At 36.3% G+C, this 17,125-nt stretch overlaps 1 long non-coding RNA gene across 1 annotated transcript; it reads right to left on the reverse strand.

The window, feature by feature from the left end:
- Window positions 1–5,363: 5,363 nt before the first annotated feature.
- LOC123875784 lies at window positions 5,364–5,914 on the reverse strand. Its single transcript, XR_006798216.1, has 2 exons — window positions 5,826–5,914; window positions 5,364–5,748 (listed from the first exon to the last, which is right to left on the reverse strand). It is a non-coding gene; the product is annotated as an uncharacterized LOC123875784 (long non-coding RNA).
- Between the last annotated feature and the right edge of the window lie 11,211 nt (window positions 5,915–17,125).

Consider the following 17,125-nt stretch of genomic DNA (forward strand, 5'->3'; position numbering starts at 1 on the left):
AAAAACCATTGCATGTGCATCCGGAGTCGTAAAACGACTCGGCCGCTTGAAATCCGGGTAAATCAGCTGAGAATTTTGGTTAAATCAAACGGAGGGATTTGCTTTTTATTGTGTAACAGTTTTGAAAAGAAATAAACCCTGTTGGCTGTTAGGTATACCTAAGGGCGGTTTTACGCCAGAGCAACATCATTTTTTAAACGAGTGAGCAAACGAACAAGCGGGTCACCTGATGTAAAGTGATTACCGCGGCCCATGAACATTTACAGCAACAGAGGTATCGCCGATGCGTTGTATGATGTAGTGTAGGTATGTCAGATTATTTTGGTAACTATTTATGCTAAAAGTCGCCCTTGGGCGTAGGCCTCCCCCAGATCTCTTCATGTCCGTATTTCCATCATCCAAAGTTTTTGTTCAATATTAAGCAGCAAAAATAAAATTCACCACACAAAAATATAACATGTGCATTGGAGCTTTCACAAAATGGAAGTCATTTTGCCCATGCTGCTTAACCCAATGGCCGCCTGAGTACAGACATTGAATAGGCTTTTTTCATCAAAGGGAATTTTTTATTTCGACCATCGCCGCACCAGTGCCTTTGAAACGCAATTCGAGTTAAATATAAAAGGTACGCTTATGGCAGCTTAACCTTCATTTAACCAGGTAGGGGTCAGAACGACCCTTCGAATTTTTAATTCATAGTTACGAAAATAGTGACTCTACATTGCCACTTATGTCTATTTCAGCCATCTAGGTATATTTGATATGAACCCATAAACTCACTAAACAAAATACGCAAAATACAATATTATAAGTAGGCGTTGAACTAAATTTTACTATGTAATAAAGGATTGCTATTTCAAACAAAAGTCATGTTTTATGAAGCTATTGATATTAGTATGACACTGAACCTCACTCGGCAGATTCTTTGATTCAAAAGCACTTGCAAAAGTTTATTTGAACAAAAAGTATTTCTATTTTATTCTTAGTTGTAAGCAAAAACCAGTTGCAGTCTGCAAAAACTTTATCCGTCTAGAGCGCAGTACTTCAAGGTCGGTGTGAATAGGTTTATTTGAAACATAAATTCCATAAAATCCGAATTCTCTACCAAAAATTAACCAAAAATTAGGATTAATTAATAAGTAGTTAATCACACAAAAAAAATTGAAGATAGAATTATTCAAATAAAATAAAATGTTCGTAGGGTCGATTAAACCCAGCGTGATATGTAAAGGGTTATTTTAACCACCTGATTTCACGTAGGGTTAAACATTTAATGCGGTATTTGCTCTTTGGCTTCGCTATTAGGTAGTTAGTCTGTCTGAATGGGTATACTGAAGCGCGGTTGAATGCAACAAAATAAAATGTGAGGTTGGTCAGAAATGATGTATGGATTTGTATGACTTGTATGATTTTGTGTCGTAAATATGTAATAATGTTACCCATCATTACTTATGTATCATTTTTTAGGGTTCCTTATTGTTATGTTCCCAGAGAAAAAGAGGACCCCTAAAGGATCGCTTCGTTGCCTGCCATGCCTGTCAAGAGCCATAGGATACTTCTCAGTGACCTAGATTCATGAAATTAGCAGGTAGCAATGTCCTACAGAAAGTAAAGGGAAAAATCCGAAAACCATGAATTTACTGTTAAATATCAAAAATAAACCGGCCAAGTGCGAGTCAGACTCGCACACTGAGTGTACTCGGGTACTTTTTCCAACATTTTACACGATGAATCAAAATCTATTATACCTACATAAAAATAAATAAAAATCAGTTTTAGAATGTACAGGTAAAAAAGCCCTTTCATATGATACCCGATTTGGTATAGTAATCTTACTTTGAAAATTGAAACAAATTTAATTTTTTTATTATGATGTAACCACAAATTCGCGGTTTTCAGATTTATTCTTGTACTTGTGCTATAAGCTGTGCGTTGTCGGTTGAACAATTTCGTTAAGTGGATTTCTCTATTGTAGACACGAGTAAAATTTTATGATTTTCTATTTATTTGTTCGGAAAAGCTCATACAAGCTATATAAGCTGGTGCAACAAGCCACTCGAGTCAGGTTTTGCTGTACACTCAACGACTCTCCACTTGCCGGTGCAGCTCAGGAATTTCTTTGCTGCGATTTAAACCCCCTACTACTCCAGTTCAGTTTGCAGTCCAGTTACTATGTTGTATTGTGTCTTTATTTTATTTGCTTTGGGGGTTTGTACGTCCGAGTGAAAACCGGCCAAGTGCGAGTCAGACTCGCGCACTGAGGGTTCCGTACTCTGCTATTTTTTCCGACATTTTGCACGATAATTCAAAAATTATTATACATAAAAATAAATAATAATCTGTTTTAAGATGTACCCTTTCATATGATAAGCCCACTTGGTATAGTTCTCTTATTTTGAAAATTGAAACACAATTTTTTTTTTAAATGATGTAACCACAAATTCGCAGTTTTCAGATTTATTCCTGTACTTGTGCTATAAGACCTACCTACCTGACTTTCATGATTCTAGGTCAACAGGAAGTAACCCTATAGGTTTCTTGACAGACAGACAGACAGACAACAAAGTGATCCTATAAGGGTTCCGTTTTTCCTTTTGAGGTACGGAACCCTAAAAACGGAACTCTTATAGGATCATTTGTATGTGTGTCTGTCCGTCTGTCACAGCCAATTTGATCCAAATTCAATATGCAGGTCACTTTTGGGGGGGCAAACTAGAGAATTTAAAAAAAGTTTTGCAAACTGTACCGTATGGACATATCAAATAAAAGAGCTTGAGAATGAAAATTAACCATTGTTCTATTTAGTTGTTAAATTCAATTCAGAAAGTATCAATATCCGTTATTCAAAACGGGTATAGTAGGTATGTAGGTAGGTAAATAAAATTTTGAAATTGACTTTGGTATTTTTTTAGTGTTCCGTACCTCAAAACGGAAAAACGGACCCTTATACTATCATTTTGTTGTCTGTGTATCTGTCTGTCTGTCAGTTCGTCAGTCCGTCGTGTCGGTCAAGAAAACCGATAGGGTACTCCCCTACCTACCTAGAACCACAAAATTTGGCAGGTAGGTAGGTCTTATAGCTCAAATAAAGGAATAAATCCGAAAACCGTGAATTTGTAATTACATTATTAAAAAAATTATTAAAATGTGTTTCAATTTTGAAAATAAGATAACTATACCAAGTGGGGTATCATAACATGAAAGGGCTTTACCTGTACATTCTAAAACATATTTTTATTCATTTTTATGCATAATGGTTTTTTGATTTATACGGCAAAATGTCGGTAAAAATATCTGAGTACGGAACCCTCGGTGCGCGAGTCTGACTCGCACTTGGCCGGTTTTTTAATTAAAAATAAGAAAATACTTTTAAAGTACGCATCCAGGTGCAAAGTAGTGTTTATTTTCTAGAATTATGTATTTTTCGCTCGAAAGGCTACTTGTGTAGAGTGCAGAGGTGATCTCCCTCCTTTCTTCTTTTTTAATATCGCTCCGAACTACGCTACTCTTTATACCATACGACTTTATGACCCGTCAAAGACTTACACTTACAATGTTCATAGTATGCAAAAGATCAACATGTATTGTCTGCAATCTTCAATCCCTCTGAGTAAGGAATGTCCACAATTAAAGATTAAGAGGGGTCTCTCCGTCACTCGCTTCATACAAACGTAGTTCCCATTTCATTTGAATATTAAGCAACCAAAGTCCATGAAATTTTGCAGACATATTCTAAAAACTAATATCTATGTCTGTGGTTTTCCAGATTTCTGTTAAAATATTCGGTTTCAAAGTTATGCGGTCTTAAAAATTTACATACAAATCTTTGAGCCCCTGTAATTTTAAAACTACATATTTTTAGAAAAATCTAAAACACCACAGACACAGATATTAGTTTCTAGAATATGTCTGCAAAATTTCATGGACTTTGGTTTCTTAATATTCAAATGAAATTGGAACTACGATTGTATGAAGCGAGTGACGGAGAGAAACCTGGTAATATTGGTACATTGTCAGATTTTTTCATTACAGTTAAGAGTGAACATTTTTATTTTTTATTGATAATTCATCACATTTAATAACAAATAATAATTATGTTGATCATTAATAGAAAATATCAGTTTATAGAGTTTTAAATAATTTCGTAGGCAATTTAGACTGAAAACTGCCTTTTTGTTTTTTATTTGTAATAATTTGTATTTTATAATAAATGTTTCTTATATGTTAATGAAATCTTGTTATTTACAATCCTTACATCTACTTTGACTACTTTTTAATTATTATTTTTAACTATTGATTTTTAACTATTGATATAAAATGACCCCAATCAATTCAGGGTTCTATGAGCCCCCATGTACATACTAGTGTTACAAAAAATAAGTGTCCAAAGGTTAACATTATACAATTGAAACCGATAATGTCGTGACTTAGCCGTGTCGTTCTTTATAAACAACCCCAAGACTCTTCATAAAGGGTTGTAGCTTTGAATTGTTTATATTTCCATGTCTTTTGAGAGCCTGCTTTTTAATTAGCGTGACTTGATTTAAAATTCGTCGACGGCTGGAGAGTTCTTCGCGAAATATTTTTGTTTTGCTACATAATTGCTTTCGTCGTCTCTTCAGTGAAATTAACTTAAAAATATGACGACAATGATTGTTCACAAAACAATATAAAGTACTTTATACGAGTGAGCTCTTTTAGTATCGTATTTCTCATTCCTGAAGGTCGTGACCTCTTTTATTGGGAACATTGCTGTCAAGGCCGGAAATAACGCAACAGGCGGCCGAGGAATATTGGAAGGACGAAGCGAAGCCGAGGACTTACCAAGTGAATTTCAAAAGGACGACATGCCAGCTGAGTCCTTTTAAACGAAACAAGGATAAATTGCTACTTCAGCCGTACCTACATTTGTACATAGTGCAATTTGGTAAACAAAATGTAAACCACTATTGAAATGTAAACCGAAGTCACAAGTACATGTTTTATTATGCAATCCATATTTCCATACTAATATTATAAATGCGAAAGTTAAGTCTGTCTGCTACCTTTTCACGGGCCAAAAGTTTAACCGATTCTTATGAAATTTGGTACAGGGTTAGCTTATATCCCGGGGACGGGCTACTTTTTATCCTGGAAAATCAAAGAGTTCCCACGGGATTCGTAAAGACCCATCCGCTCAAACGATTTGTATGAAATTTGGTACCGAGGTAGCTTGTGCGTTAAACCAAACAGTTCCCATGGGATCTTCGAAAACCTACATCCACGCAGATGAAGTCGCGGGCATCATCTAGTGTTCAAGATAAATTAAGAAATATTAATATATTCGTAGTAAAATAAACACAATATTGAAAAAAAAGAACAAATAATCATAAAATATATATATTTCCAAAGTAACGTTTAAAACTTGTCCACGCATCTACCGTCGTTAGTTCGATATTGCCCAGGCCGGCAACCACCAAAGGTGCTACGCCTTTCATTTATAGCATCAGTTGTTGAATTACTATTTGTACTATCGGTGACTTGTAGAGTACTAACTTCAGGCATCGATGATTCAAACGGATTTTCTTCTGAATTGTGATCGTGTAGCTCAAAATAATCTGTTTCATTCTGATCTACGTCATTTATTGCAGGATACGGTCCCTTGTGATCCTCTTCTGGGGCAAAAACTTCAGCAATGCCATCACTTACTCTACGAGCAGTATCATAAATTGTACCAAAAATGTCTTCAGCCCACCCTCCATTTGTGACCTGGAATAAGAGTAATAAATTGAAACAAAAGTAAATAAAATAGCGGTTTGTCATTTTACACTTGTACTAGTACACACTGAACGGTTATGGTGCAAATGAGCTAGGGTTTGTTATACTGGCAATAACTATAAGATGATTTTGATGCCTTGGCAACTTATAAAACGCGATAAAGTAATGCCACGAATCAAATAAATTCAAGGGGAAAATTTTTCTTAACCGAAGCCGTGTTATTAAATTAATCGGTATTTGTTTCTGTTACTGATGTAAAAAATACATAGTATTGGCATGAAAATTTATGGATTTATGATATTATTATTTTTATTCATAATATATTTTTATTTACTAACAAGAAAGGTTTCAGTGTAAGTATTTTTAAAAATATACAATGCTACTACTTAGTCGTCCGCGCAATGCAACTTAATCATTAAGTCAAATATATTTTCGGTCAAGCGCGAATCTTAGCCAAGGTTGACATAGGCTTTAAAAAACTAAATATTTAACGGTCAGTTGAAGCACAGACTTTAGAACTATTCACTAATCAGCAAAGTTTAGAGCCATTCGGTTAAGATTCGGTATTTTTCTATCGAGAACACCCGAATGAAGCTAATTTCATAGCTGAACTAGATGGCGCTAGTAGGAACCTGAATGGCGCTTATCTTTTGAACGCATTAAATATAGTCCTTATACATTTAATCAATTTCTAAGAGCACACATGTCACATACTAATATTGTAAATACAAAAGTATACCTATATGTTTGTTAATCGCAAAACTGGTAGATACACAAAATCTAAAAATAACAGTAGATGGATGAAAAAAAAAAAAGAAAATGCAACATTTCAATCAAATCATAAAAACAACATACGTGACTTAATATAGGGTAATGGCCATTAAAATCCGTTAACGGCTCACTTTGAAATTCATAACTTTTGCATTTAAATAACATGCTGAATTTAGTATGGTGGGTCACAAAGTGAAATGGCTGCAAGCGATTTTGAACTCAATTCCCAGAGCAATAAAACTTATGGAGGCAGTTTCCGTGCGTCGCCGTACGTACGGTTTGAATATGCATAAAGTTATCTCCACATATAATTTTATCTACAAGCTTAAACTGGGATTTATGTATTTCATTCAGTGCGTTTCATATTTCGCGAGCGCTTTTTTAAGGTTCCCTAGCCAAACGAGAAATCTTTAAAGGGTGGAATCATATGATACGAGTATAAAAGTACTTATAATGAATACTTGAAGATTAAAATTCATCCACGTGGTTGTTGGTTTTTAATAAACCCGCGGGAACTCCTTTCTTTTCCAGGATAAAAAGTAGTGATCTATCTACTGATGTGTTAATTTAGGGCCTACATAAGCTATCCTCAGGCAAATATGTTCAGTCATCGTGGCGTCAAGGAGTAACATACATCCAAACAAGCAAACTTTCACAATATTATATACTTGTCCACGGAGAGAATTTAGTATAGGGCTCTTTCTCTGTTACGTAATCCCATACCAATGACGAAGACAAAAACTCAGTGGGCGTTAACCACTTTGAGTGACCAACAAATCACAAACGAACTTAATATGTTTCCGTTTTCTATTAGAAATATAGTAATATTAGAAAACCTAGCTTTTTAAAAACGTTCGAAATTCAAATCAAAAACATATGTTTGTTTGCGATTGGTTGGTCACTCAAAATGGCTAACGTCCACTGAGTTTTTGTCTTTGACATTTGAATGGCATCGTAACAAAGAGAGCCCTATACTTAGGCACTTTTCCCCGTGCATAGAGTACAGTAAGATTTGCATGGCTACAGAACCCTATTTTACACGTCCTCCGATACACACTTGACCGATTTCATATATTTTTTTGAAAAAACATTCATAAATCTTTCGAAATAAAAACATTTCTGCTCATTAGCGATTCGCTTTTATCTGTTACGAGTAGTTGTTATTATTTCACTGAAAGTAAATAAGTAATGAAGCCTTTAATGCACTTGTGGTGAATGTAGTACATTTTATTATAGACCAGTTAATCCTTATAGAGGGGATGAACCGTACCGTGCCGCCAAGCGATTTAGCGTTCCGGTACGATACCGTGTACCGTGATACACGGTATGGTAAACCGATATGGTCTATAGGCGCCATCATACCCATCCAAGTTTCAATAAGCCGTGATAGCCTAGTGGTTATGACGTATCGTCGGAAGGTCGAGGGTTCGATCCCGGGCAGGCATCTCTAACTTTTCCAAGTTATATGCGTATACACGGGGCCAGCGTGGAAGACTATGTCCTAATACCTTCTCATTCTGAGCATAGGCTCAATAGTGGGCCGGTGAGGGATTGAACATGGTGATAATGACTCTTCCAAATTAGCCCGCTACCACCTTAGACTGCTGCATCATTTACTTCAGTGTTGAGATCGCAGTCAAGAGCTAGAGTGTCATGGAATAAAAAACCGGCCAATTGCGAGTCAGACTCACCCATCGAGGGTTCCGTACTCAGGTATTTTTACCGACATTTTGCGCGATAATAAATCAAAAACTATTATGCATAAAAATAAATGAAAATCTGTTTAAGAATGTATGTGCTATAAGACCTACCTTCCTGAAAATTTCATGATTCTAGGTCAACGGGTAGTACGCTATAGGTTTTCTTGACAGACACTACGGACGGACAGACAGAGAGACAAACAGACAGACAGAGTGATCCTATAAGGGTTCCGTTTTTCCTTTTGAGGCGCGGAACCCTAAAAAAGGATAGGTTAGATATTTTTCTGCCATCACGTAAAAGCTCTCCATTAAGCGCCCGCCTGAACTTAAAGGTTTTATTTCGTGAATGCGTAATTCGGTTTTAATTGTTGTACCCTCATCTGTTCACAATTAGCCGGCCGTTTCGGGACCCGTCCATTTGAATACATACAAAAATTTATTCGCTTTTTTGGATTAAAGGTTTTTGTGGATCTCATTCAATTGCGGGGGGCCAAGGGTGTCAAGGATATTTTTAACCCCCGACCCAAAAAGGGGTGTTATAAGTTTGACGTGTGTATCTGTGTATCTGTCTGTGGCATCGTAGCTCCTAAACTAATGAACCGATTTTAATTTAGTTTTTTGTTTGAAAAGTAGCTTAGCTTGATCGAAAGTGTTTTTAGCTATAATCCAAGAAAATCGGTTCAGCCGTTTGAAAGTTATCAGTTCTTTTCTAGTAACTGTAACCTTCACTTGTCGGGGGTGTTATAAATTTTTAATTTGGACTTGTAAACTAGATGATGCCCGCGACTTCGTTCGTGTGGATTTAGGTTTTTTTTTAAATCCCGTGGGAACTCTTTGATTTTCCAAAATAAAGAGAAGCCTATGTCCTTCTCCAAGATGTAAGCTAACTCTGTACCAAATTTTATTAAAATCGGTTAAACTGTTGAGCCATGAAAGCTAGCAGACAACAAACACTTTCCGCATTTATAATATTAAGAACAGATTTTCTATTTCTATGACCTCCCTGGTACAGTGGAGAGCGATGAGGTCTTAGAAGTGGGAGAGTCCGGGTTCGATTACTGGCAGGGGCAATTTGGGAATTTATAATTTCTACATTGCCTCTGGTCTTATACTTTTTAACAGACCACTGTTAAAAAGTATAAGACAATTTTTGTAGAGCTTGTCTATTTTGAAATGACGCGCCCCACCACCGCAATTTACACATCACTACTACACAAAATTATGTAGTGGGGCGCGTCATTTCAAAATAGACAAATTCTACATAGTTATATAATCTACAATTTTTATTTGACATACTTTATGATAAAACCATTTTTTATGAAAAAATCCCATTTTTGTGAACTTTGACCTGAATATCTTCAACCTACCTACGTGATACTAGCTAGGTCAACGGAAAGTACTCTAAGTATAGGTTTTCTTGACAGACACGACGGACGGACGGACGGACAGATAGACAGACACACAGACAACAAAGCGATCCTATAAGGGTTCCGTTTTTCCTTTTGAGGCACGAAACCCTAAAAACACGTCCTATCAGTTTTGCAGTGTTATGTTTTCTTACGTACTTGGCTAGTGCGGTTTTATAACATCATAACGTTCTAAAAATGTTATGAATTCAATAAGTAACACTTTTTTGTCGAATAAAATATAAAATGAAGCCCCATTCAAAATCAATTTCACATAAAACAATATTAAATACAGTACATTTCAATTTTACGTGCAGAATGGCTGATAGCAACACAAAAAAAACCCCATTGAAAGTGCCCGGTGGACATAAGATATGTCCAATTTCATTCGATACCGGCACTTGTGAAACGCTCCAGCAATTTTGTATGTTTTTTAACTGAGAATGGGTCTCGATATACTGGTCGTGAGGTACGGGGGCGCTTTGAACTACCCGTGTATGTGCTTGTTAAATATTTCCGATGAATAGTTTTTTTGCCTATTTCTGCTGTATATGTCCCAGGTTTTGCCTATTTCTGCTGTATATGTCCCAGGTATATTGTTGAAGCCGTGATATTACAATCTCACGTGATATTATAATTAAACGGTAGATTGTCAATTGACTTCATTTACAATTTATCGGCTTGGTTTTAATGACGTTGTAATGTCACGGGGTCATTATAATGGTATTATAAAAAATCTAGGTATATTATGAGTGAAGTTGACACTCTCGATCAAGCTACCTTTGAAACAAAAAAAACTAAATTAAAATCAGTTCATTAGTTTAAGAGCTACGATGCCACAGACAGATCCACAGATACACAGATAAAAAGGTACACAGATCCACACGTCAAACTTATAACACCCCTCTTTTTGGGTCGGGGGTTAAAAACCGTAGAAGTGTAACTTCAACGCAACCTTTCAATCCTGTCGTCGACATTCTCTACACGCACGAAACGTTTGCGTCATCATTCCTCATACGCATGGCTACGGTTTGGAATACTCTTCGGCGATCTGTGTTTTCTACCAATTATAATCCGGGTATCTTTAAAACAAGAGCGAATAGGCACCTTCTAGGTAAACGCGTCCCATCTTAGGTCACATCATCACTTTCCATCAGGTGTGATTGTAGTCAAGCGCTTGCCTATAATGAATAGTTAAGAATAAGCTAATCGTGAATTAAAAATATATATTTGTGTTTGTACTTCTCAACTTCATAGCTATATTCCACAAGCTTGTTGCTTAGTCAAAGAAAGCGAAAGAGTACGAAATATTACAATACACTTTCACTTTAGGTTAATGGCAAGAATAGCTTAAAAGTTGGCAAAGAAAAGCCATTTTAGCATCAATTTCCACGCGAATGGCTGTTTGACCTAAAAATTAACTATTAAACTTTTTAATGTCACTTCTTTGGAACACTACGCATTGTGTGGACTTGGGAGCGACATTTTTTTATTATCATTCAGTTTCTCATTTGATATTAAAATTGGGGAGACGTAAAATATGTAAATAACCTTGCAAATAAAACAATGTCTTGAATTATTTCGAAGCTAAGTAATATTGTTTGAATACAAGTCACTTCGCTCAAACACAGTCAACCCTCAACATGAGTGCGCTAGTATATTATGTATTTAGATGTATATCACACTAATAATATAAAAGCGAAAGTTTGTGAGTATGTATGTGTGTATGTTTGTTACTCCTTCACGTAAAAACTACTTGAAGGATTTGACTGAAATTTGGAATGGAGATAGATTATTCCCTGGATTAACAAAGAGCCTACTTTTTAATCAAGAAAATCAATAAGTTTCCACGGGATTTTTTAAAACCTACATCCACGCGAACGAAGTCGCGGGCATCAGCTAGTACTAACTAAAACTTATGTATCTGTTTGTAAAGGTTCACAGTTTAAGTTTTCGTGTTCTAAAACTAGCGTGATGGCATGCTATTCTTGTCCCTTCGCCAATACTAAATACAGAGTGAACCCGAACAATACGCCGTTCTGTTTAATTGTTCTATCCCTTTTGTTATGGTAATTAAAATGTTACGTGCCATATAATCTGTAGCGTTATTTTATAGAAATATTATTTATTAATGCCAGAAAAGATGAAAATCATCACATAAGTAATTTTACATTTTAATACTTGTAACTGCACAGCAGTTTGTTGGCGAGTTAGCGCTCAGTAACCGATTACATCGTGCCTTTATCTAATAATAGGTAACACTTAATTTAAAGTATAAATAATACTTTATTACTTAAAAGGGGTCTCTCCGTCACTCGCTCCATACAAACGTAGTTTCAAATGAATTGAATATTAAGAAACCAAAGTCCATGAAATTTTGCAGACATATTCTAGAAACTTATATCTATGCCTGCGGTTTTCCAGATTTCTGTTAAAATATTCGGTTTCAAAGTTACGCGGTCTTAAATATTCACATACAAATCTTTGAGCCCCTGTAATTTTAAAACTAAATATTTTAGAAAAATCTAAAACACCACAGACACAGATATTAGTTTCTAGAATATGTCTGCAAAATTTCATGGACTTTGGTTGCTTAATATTCAAATGAAATTGGAAGTACGATTGTATTGAGTAAGTGACGGAGAGAGCCCTGTTAAATTAATCTAGCTTTCTTCATCATCATCAGCCTGTGGACGTCCACTGTTGGATATAGGCCTTCCCTATAGAGCGCTACCACACCCGGTCCTCAGCCTTCCTTATCCAGCCACTTCCCGCCAGCCGCTTTATATCGTCGGTCCATCGTGCTGGCGTCCCACACTACCCCTACCACTAGCTTTCTTAACCAATATTAAATATATCCATCCATACATAAAAACTTTAGGGTTTATAATATTAGTAATATTTTTTGTGGCACTATAATATAATATTTGGCTACTGTAATAATTGCAGTGATAGCGCAGACGTCACTCGGGCACTAATGGGCGAAATCGCGTGATTTTAATATTATAGCCCGCTCGCACAATTAAATGGAATTGCTTCCCCGGACTCGACGATTTTATAGCTCACGACAGAATGTCGATACGACACGACATCTAGACATTTTTATTTGAAAACCCATTTAAAATTCCAACCCAAATTCGTCAACAGCACAATCATTCAGGACTTAGGACAGTCATATTTTTTCAAATATTTTTAGTTTTTAATTTCCTTCATGTTGTCAGAATCGTTAAACTCTAAATCCCATACTCAGTCGAGTCTCGTAGATTATGTGATTAGAAAGGGGTCACAACCCTTAACACTACGACGCACGGACTGGGAGTGTTTTTTTCTTTGCTTCAAACGCGGTTAAATTAATTTCTTATCCAGTATCCACTTATTTCAAAAATATTACTTGAATTTTGAAACTTTTATTATTTTTTGTTATAGCGGCAATAGAAATACACACTCAGTGTCAACTCTCTACATATTAAGGTTCATGAGTAACGGCCGTCTGGCAGACAGACGGACGAACAGATGGATGGGCAGCGGAGGCTTAGTAGTAGGGTCTGTCACATGAACCTTAATAGGTATAGAGCTAAAATTTTCACGGAGTGTATTTTTCTATTGCCGCTTTTTCAACAAATTTGGCCAAAAATAAAATGGCCGCTATGGAAAAAACAAAAAAGTGTTATTTCTTGTACGATACACCTTTCTTGTGCCTACGGAACCCTAATGCGAGTCCAGAAACGTCGTATCGTATCCATAGCGTAGTAGTGCAATGTAAATCCATCATCCGTGGACTCAATTTGCATATTTTGAGTGCGGCCGGCGCGGCGCACTCGGCGGGCGAAAATATTAAACTTGAGTCGCTTAATGAAATATTTTAAACAACTCAAGTTGGCTGTTGTTTGTTTTAATATTGTGGCGAAATGTAACATAGTTTTTAAAAGCTTTTTATTAGTTTCACTTGTTCTTATTCGTATGTTGTCATTCCGTCGAAATTGCCTAAATAAAAAATATGAATATTAGCCAGTTAGTGTGTGTGTGTGTGTGTGTGTGTGTGTGTGTGTGTGTGTGTGTGTGTGTGTGTGTGTGTGTGTGTGTGTGTGTGTATGTTTGTTACTCATTCACGCAAAAACTACTGGCCGAATTTGGCTGAAATTTGGAATGGAGTTAGATAATATCCTGGATTAGCACATAGGCTACTTTTTATCCCGGAAAATCAAAGAGTTTCCACGGGATTTCAAAAAACCTAAATCCACGCGGGCGAAGTCGCGGGCATCGGCTATCACACTAATATTATAAAGGCGAAAGTTTGTATGTGTGTGTGTGTGTGTGTGTATGTTTGTTACTCCTTCACGCAAAAACTACTGGACGAATTTGGCTGAAATTTGGAATGGAGATAGATAATATCCTGGATTAGCACATAGGCTACTTTTTATCCCGGAAAATCAAAGAGTTCCCACGGGATTTCAAAAAACCTAAATCCACGCGGGCGAAGTCGCGGGCATCGGCTAGTCATGTATAATACTCCCCTTTCCCCTCCAATTAAGCGTAAAGCTTGTCCAGGAGTAGGTACGACAATAGTGCAACGGGTGGTGTTTGAACCGCCGACCTTTCGGAACTCAGTCCGCTCCTCAACCGTTGAGCTATCGAGGTTTTATTAATATCCAAATTTCTCCAGAATGTAAGCTCCATATTGTTGTCATACGTAACGAAAGCCGAAACCCTTACTCGAACATCATAATAGAATAGATAACAATACTACATTTACTTAAAGGCTTCGGAGAGTCTCGAGCAAAGCTAAGATTTCGCGCAATTTCTGTCTTCAAGGGATCAAAAGGGCCCTTGAAGGGTTTCTAAGACCCAATGTCTGCGCTATTGTTAAAGTTTATTGGGTTTAATATCAGTTTTTTAGGGTTCCGTACCTCAAAAGGAAAAAAGGAACCCTTATATCACTTCGTTGTCTGTCTGTCTGTCCGTCCTAGAAAACCTGTAGGGTACTTCCCGATAACCTAGAATCATGAAAGGTAGATAGGTAGGTCTTATAGCACAAGTAAAAGAATAAATCCGAAAACAGTGAATTTGTGGTTACATCACACAAAAAAAAAAAAATTAAAATGCGTTAACGAAAAAATTAATTTACTAAATCACATTTTATAGATGGCGCTGTTGTCATCAACTTGCAGTACTGCACATAAAAATGTTAAAATAAATGCATATTTCTATTGGTGCTATAAGAACAAATAAAAAAAAACATAACAATGATGTGAACGATCTACAATTATTATTAGCCAGTGCTAATCCTGCCTTGTCAAGTAACTACCTACTAGTAATGCATAACATTGATAAATGATTATAGACCTTGTATCTAATACCTTAAACATATTATCTTGCAGCACAGCCCAATGAATTTTCAACCATATCGTTACTGTACAAAGTTGATTTTCCATTGCAGTGGATAGGTTTAGAGATGCGACGTGTAAATGAACTTTTGACTCGATATGAGCATGACCTCTGGCTCGGAGGGTCGCAGATTATAATCTATCTCTTGATGAGGATATTAGATTAATCTATTTTGGATAACTTTCTACATAATGGCTCTTATTAATACAAAATTACACTAAATACAGACAATTTATGTAGGTATGGCAAAATGGTCTTGAGTGACGTGCGGGTGTGCGGAGCGTCCCCCATCTCATACCCCAATTGCCATCTGGACCTGTCGCGTACTATATCGTGCATATTATTGTAAATTGAACAGTTGAAAGGAGCAACCGCCGAGTTAAACTTGCTAGTTCTTCTCGGTAGGAACGGCATTCCGAACCAGTGGTAAATTGGTAAATTATTTTGACGATTCCAAAGCACTTGATAATGTTTATTCGAATATTCGAATAAAAATATTTTCTATTCTATTCTACATATAAAATGCTTAAGAGGGCTCTCTCCGTCACTCGTTTCATACAATCGTAGTTCCAATTTCATTTGAATATTAAGCATCCAAAGTCCATGAAATTTTGCAGACATATTCTAGAAACTAATATCTATGCCTGTGGTTTTCCGGATTTCTGTTAAAATATTCGGTTTCAAAGTTACGCGGTCTTTAAAATTTTCATACAAATCTTTGAGACCCTGTAATTTTAAAACTACATATTTTTAGAAAAATCTAAAACACCACAGACACAGATATTAGTTTCTAGAATATGTCTGCAAAATTTTATGGACTTTGGTTGCATAATATTCAAATGAAATTGGAACTACGATTGTATGAAACGAGTGACGGAGAGAGCCCTGTTAAATGGTGCTTTTAAAAAACAATACTGGTAAATAAAATGCCACATTTTAACATTTTCATCGGCACTTTTAGAGCGCGTTACAGTGGTGCATAATTTAGATCTACTTACAGAGATTCTAAAGGCACGGTTAGCTTGTCCGTCTGCATGTCACTATCACGAATAAGCCTGTAGCTTTATTACAAAGGCGGATCGAGGGCGGTTTTATTATAAGAAAAACCCTTTTCGGCGACTTCCCTGGCGTTTTTAGGGTTCCGTACCTCAAAAAGGAAACCTAGGATCACTGTGTTGTCTATCTGTCTGTCTGTCCGTCCGTCGTTTCTGTCAAGAAAAACAATAGGGTACTTTCCGTTGTCCTAAAATCATGAAATTTGGCAGGTAGGTAGGTCTTATAAACAAATACAGGAATAAATCTGAAAACCATGAATAAAATAAATAATTTAAAAAAATAATTCACATAATTAAAAAAAATTAATATGTGTTTCAATTTTCAAAAGTAAGATAAATATACTAGGTAGCGATAAGGCCGCCAAATTGTACTACGGCTATATTTGGTTTTGCTTTGTATGTGTTTTTCTGTATTAATTTTATGGTGTACAATAAAATATATTATTCATTCATTCATAGACGGACGAATGGAGGCTTAGTAATAGGGTTCCGTTGAGACCTTTCAGGTACGGAACCTTAAAAAAAGATCAATACGCTTCCCGCCTTACTATGGTCAGTATTAAAATGTGCTCGTTGTATAGTGGCCGGTCGCTTGGGTATCGCGGCCGCCGCAGTTGGTTTTGGGTGCATAATTAAATTTACCCGCAGCTAATTGCTACCATGCATTCGTTACTCCACAGTCCACGCCTTCGCTTTACGATAACAAATTTTGATAAGGATTGTTTTTATAGCGACGGGATAGCTTGATTTCTTTCAAGCAAACAAACGAAAGCTTTTATCTTTTAGCAACCGCATTAATTTAATCTTAAGCCCTATTTCAAGGAAATATCGTGTGGCGTGCCCTATGAAGTTGACAAAATTAGTATAAAATCATTACTTTCTACTTCCATGGACCCCGGATTCGGATGAAGTTGTAAGCAAAAAAAAACTAAATTGAAAACGGTTCATTCGTTTAGGCGCTACGAGGTCACAGACAGATACACAGATACACACTTCAAACTTATAACACCCCTCTTTTTGGGTCGGGGGTAAAAAAGGAGTTGTCTCAAAG

The sequence above is a fragment of the Maniola jurtina genome, chromosome 20 (genome assembly GCF_905333055.1).
Source record: "Maniola jurtina chromosome 20, ilManJurt1.1, whole genome shotgun sequence".
Lineage (NCBI taxonomy): Eukaryota > Metazoa > Arthropoda > Insecta > Lepidoptera > Nymphalidae > Maniola > Maniola jurtina.